Source organism: Mus caroli, chromosome 14 (assembly GCF_900094665.2).
Source record: "Mus caroli chromosome 14, CAROLI_EIJ_v1.1, whole genome shotgun sequence".
NCBI lineage: Eukaryota > Metazoa > Chordata > Mammalia > Rodentia > Muridae > Mus > Mus caroli.
This window is the reverse complement of record NC_034583.1, coordinates 29,374,845-29,380,661: the sequence shown is the minus strand read 5'-3', so window position 1 is coordinate 29,380,661 and position 5,817 is coordinate 29,374,845.

Below are 5,817 nucleotides of genomic sequence, written 5' to 3'. Positions count from 1 at the left end.
TCCTGGAACTCCCTCTGTAGACCAGGCTGGCCTCGAACTCAGAAATCCGCCTGCCTCTGCCTCCCGAGTGCTGGGATTAAAGGCGTGCGCCACCATGCCCGGCTTAACATGAACATTTTTAAGGTATTACAATTGTACCTACAATGCCCACTCTTTGTCACCATTCTCTGCTTCATCATTCATCCAGTACTGAGACCTCCAAGTCATCTACAAACTTCTATGATACCAACATCACCTACCCTGAGGTTACAATTATAACCAATAATCACTTCCTCTAAAATATGACTTCAAATATACTTTGCTTTGAATTACAACTTCATTTTATTGAAATCACCAGCTCTGAGCACGTTTTGCTACTGTTGGTTTCTTTTGAGAGATATCTGTTAGTTCTCAAACAAACCTGGTTAACTCAGTGGTTAACTGAGGGGCCTTTTCTTAACATATCAAAGCAGACTGGCTGCCCGGCTCTCAACTCTCACCTGTTACAGAGCCCTGGTTCCACAGAATTACAACACTCCTCTGCCCCTAGCCCAACACCACCACTCCCAACCCCACTCTAAACCTCTGGAGCCCCTGAGCTTCCCTTCCCTTTCCCCGGCTTTTCTTTTCCTATATAAAATCCAGCTATTTTGGCTGTGCATTGTCTTGACTCCACTCCAAAACCTCTCTTTGTAAGGGTCCATGAAGAATGATACCCCGGATTCAAATAGTATGAAAAAGCAGAGTGTTTTATTCTGCAGAAGTCCAGAGTGTTGGGGTCTTCTATTCATCAGGATGGAGCTGCCCAAATGAGTTTACAGGCCCGATTTAAAGTGCATTAAGGGAAATTCCAGGGAGGGGTAGGTGACCTTTATCTTAATTGGTTGGTGCTATATCTAGGAATGTTCCAGAAACTGTTGCTGACCCATTGTCCTTCCTTATTTCAGGTGGGGCAGCTACAGATGGAGGGGCACTTTCTGATTGGCTGCCCAAGGCCTAGGGTTTTTTTTTTTCTCCAGAAACTGACTTGCCTGGATTTGCCCAGTTCTTGGAAACAGAGATCTAGGCCTAGTCTCCTGAACTGCCAATTTGAAGCCTGTAAAGAATGCTGTTATCATAAAAAGGTAAAGAAACATCAAGATATGTTCCACAGGGTCTCGGTGAGGCATGGGAGAAGGGGGTGCCCTGGTTAGTGAAAGGAAATAAAACTTGAGACCTGTGATTCATGTAATNTATGTCAAATAGCCCAAAGAGTTGTTTGTGAGCTTTAAAACCTGGGGCTGAGAACATAGCAGAACAGGCCAGGACATGCCCAGGCAGGCCCGACGTTACATGTCCTGACTGGCCTGGTGCCTCCCTATCTCCTGCCCTTCTGACAGTCTGTTGATGTTTAAATGGACCAATCATGTGAAACCACGCCAATTCCTCCCCCAGCCCCACCCCTTTTCTATAAAAGTCCCTAGTTTCCAAGCCTCAGGGTCGAAACCACTGTCTCCTATGTGAGATACGTTTCAACCCGGAGCTCCGCCATTATAGTTCCACCATGTGGTCGACACCTCTGTCTCCTGCGGGAGATATGTGTCGGCCCGGAGCTCCGTCATTAAACTACCTCGTGTTCTTACATCAAGTTGATCGTCTGTTCGTGATTCTTGGGTGCGCGCCGAATCAGGAATTGAGTGGGGGTTTCCCCACTAGGTTCTTTCATTAGGGCATGGGGAGGAAAGTTAAGAGAGTAGTAGTAGAGGCAGAGAACGGCAGAGAGAGGGGGATAGTAAAGAAGTGGAGGCCAGCCATGACCACGTGGAGCCGGGGGAGGAAATAGGGGGAGAGGACAAGCAAGAGAGCAAGAGGCAAGAGAGCAAGGAGTGGGTAAGCAGCCCCTTTTATAGTGGGGCAGGCCTATCTGGTGGTTCCCAGGTGTCATGGTTTGTATATTCTTGGACTAGGGAGTGGCACTATTTGTAGGTGTGGCCTTGTTGGAATAAGTGTGACCTGGATGGAGTAGGTGTGTCACTGTGGGTGTGGGCTTGAGACCCTCACCCTAGTTGCCTGGAAGTCAGTCTTCCACTAGCAGCCTTTGGATGAAGACATAGAACTCTCAGCTCCTCCTGCACCATGCCTGCCTGGATGCTGCCATGCTCCCACCTTGATGGTAATGGACTGAACCGCTGAATCTGTAAGCCAGCCCATATTAAATGTTGTTTTTTTTATAAGACTTGCTTTGGTCATGGTGTCTGTTCACGGCAGTAAAACCCTAACTAAGATACCAGGTAACTGTGGGGAGGAGCATACCTGGCTGTTGCCAGGTAACTGTGGGGAGGAGCATACCTGGCTGTTGCCAGGTAACTGCGGGGGTGGAGTCCAGACAGAATACCAACATTAGGGTCAGCCTATACTCTCATCTTCATCCATTTGCCCTCTCTTCTCTCCCTCTCTCTCTCCTCTCTTAGCACAATTCAGTCTGGACCCTTCCAGATGCCTCTGGCTGTCCTCTCCCTTATATCTACAATTAAAACCTTCTCTTCAACTCTACCTAGTAGTCACGTCCTCATTTTCATTCAATACCTAGGCCAAGTTGGCCTTAACCTTGAGGTCCTCCAGCTTCTGCCCACACCCTTAGATTAAAAGGTATACCACCACACTAGGCTCTAAAATCATGTAGACTCATAGCCCTCTAATCCCCACATTTTCTCCCTTCCTACTCAGCCTCCATCTTGACCCAGACCAGATCACCAGTATATCATTATAATCTCTCCCATGAAAACCCTCAATAACTTTGCCCTTTTTCATGCTCATCTGGAGCTGTGTCCTATGTTAAATCTAATTAAGCTATTTAAACTCTTTCAAATGTGTGTTCTACAGGGGACAGACAAGACACTTGGGCTATCACAGAAAAGTATACAATCAAACTAAGTTAAAGTGATCAGAATACTAGGAATGTCCACCTCCACAAAAACTCAACTCTCTGTAGCTATTATCGAACTTTTTTTTTTGCCTACTTTGTGTTATTAATAAAATTATAGAATGTTTTTAAGGGGATTTTTTAGTATGTTGCTCAGGCTGGCCCCCTCCTGGAATCAAGCAATCTTCCCATCTCACTTGCCTAAACAGTAGTCTCATTGTTCCTGGATTTAAAATTACACAATCTAAATGACTAGCAAATTACAACCTCATTATACTGTGGTGGCTTGAAGGCAAATAGCCCCCATAGGCATACAGGGAGTAGCATTATTAGAGGTGTGGCCTTGTTGGCATAGGTGTGTGTTGCATGTAGTTTTAAAAGCACAATACCACCTTTTCCAAGAGATGTTAAGCTACCAGCCCACCCCCGGCTCCATTTTGTTCCACCTGGCTTAGCTGGATGAATGCTGCCAGCATTGACCCAGTGTCTGTCTGTCTGTCTGTCTGTCTCTCTCTCTCTCTATCTATCTATCTCTCTCTCTCTCCCTCTCTCCCTCCCTCCCTCCCTCCCTTCCTATGTCCCTCCCTCCCTCCCTCCCTCCCTGTCTTCCATAGTCGACCTCTCCACAAGACCACTCCCCATTCCCAAGACCCTTGCTCTGGGAAGGGTCTCATTACCAGCTCTACCCAAGACCTTTGAATCTTCAGGGAAAGGACACATGCTCAGTTTGTCGCTTTATAATTTGCCTTAGGTGGCACAATTGCTGGGTGCAAATACTTCCCACCTGGAAATGCGTATCCTTAGCAATTTATTATCTCTGTCTCTCCTTCTGCCCTAAGCTTAATGACTTGTCCCAACTAGCCCTGCCAGACATCTCTGGCAACCTGCCTGCAGCAGAGCTGCCAGCCCTGGATGCCCTGTGATATTACATGATTGCTGCAGGCTTCTTGTTCCAAAGCATGGTAGAAAAGCCCTCTCTATTTCCCTGTGTCTGTCTTTTCTTCCTGGGTCCCAGAAATCACATCTGTACTTTCTGCCCAGCAATTGGCACCAGGCCTTCTTTATTGACAAAATCAAGAACCAATTAGGAAACTAAAACTAGTATCAGCACCTCCTTCACCTTTTCTGTCCAATTAAAAAAAATTCTCCTAGATATAAATTGAACAAAATCATAGCAATTAAGTAAATTATACAGTATGAGGTACAAATGACATCCAGTCCATCAATTTGTCAATTAGACAATGTACTCTACCATATTTCCTAACTGAATTATGATTTTATCCCTGAATTATGTTTAGATTTTAGCTGTAATGCCACCTGAAAACTATGTCATCCACTCTACAAACTCTCTCAATGTTAAACAACTTGAGTTTGATTATAAGACTAAAACTAGTTTTCAACCCCATCAGAAATCTGAGAATGACTTAAACATTACCTGGGTTTATAGGAAGAACCAGGCATAGCTTCTCATACATCTGTAGGGACAGCTAACTACTTAGCCAGCCCACTATTCTTCAAAACCTAAGAGCATCTGTCTTCAGCCTTCTGAACAAGGGGCATCTGTCTAACAGACTTGTAAAGCAGAATTATCTGAAGGACCAAGATGACCATGTCTCCGCAAAGCCAACAGTCAACTATTCTGCAAAATGTGTCTGCAGATGAAATGGGCAATTTCTGCCCAGTGGCTGCTTTACCACAATAAGCAAACTTGCCTGAAGGTGAACCAAGAAGGTGCTGTCCAGAGCAGGTATGTCTCACTGTCAAATGATTAACATTAAATGTCACAGTCTGTGCGGGGTATGGTGGCGCACACCTTTAATCCCAGCACTCGGGAGGCAGAGGCAAGCTGATTTCCGAGTTCAAGGCCAGCCTGGTCTACAGAGTGAGTTCCAGGACAGCCAAGGCTACACAGAGAAACCCTGTCTCGAAAAACAAAAAAACAAAAACAAAAAAAAAAAGTGTCACATTCTATGGATTTCTGACATTTTTGAAGAGTGTGTGTGTGTGTGTAATCTGAACTATTAAAAATTGGCTACTCTCAGCTATTTCTAATGGAAATATCTCAAAAATGTCCTTTTATAATTAACTCAGAACTATGAATGTGCTATCTGGCCCTTAACTCTTATTGCTTGATCATCTGAAAACAGTTTGTAATAGCAGTCGTAGAAGGACTGGGTCTAAGCTTTGTATTTATGAATGAGTTGCCTAGGCACAATGCCTTTAAGAGTAACAATATCCACCCCAACTTTTGTATCAATGAAAGAAATTCATACCAATGAAAACCTTAAATCTGTATCAAAATAAATTCTGTACTGTCACACGCACTCTAGTAGTGACTCGTGTGACAGGACCAAAAGCTTAGACACAGTCCTGAGCTGAAAAGTACATGGAAACTTAGTCTCCTGGAACCACCATGGCATCCCATAAAACGAATGCTCCAAATCTGTCCTTGCTTTAGTCAGTGAATGGATCTGTGTGCTTTACTTCAATATTGTTTTATTATAAGTGTCTCTAAGGATTGATTTTGACATATAGCTAAGTTAAATTAGCCTTCACCAGTGTTCCAATATCCTAGGAAATTGTTGAGCCAACCTTGGGCTTTGATCTTTGTAAGACTGTTACTCATTCAGAAGAAAATGCCTCCAGTGTTAATAGACAGTGATAGAAATCAGGCACTACATTCTACTAGAATAGAGCTAGTAATCTCAGGGCTAGTCTGCATAGTATACTTAAAACAACAGCAGAGTCCCTCCCACACACAGGAATTTACAATGACCTAGGAAGAAGGAAGGCTGTGGTCTAAGAAGGAACTAGAGTAAATACTTAGAACAACAGCTAGGTCACTTTCATACACAGGAATTTACAATAGTCTAGGGGGAAGGTAGACTATACAATAGACTAGAATTGGAACTATGGTAAGGGCATGAAGTCCTTGC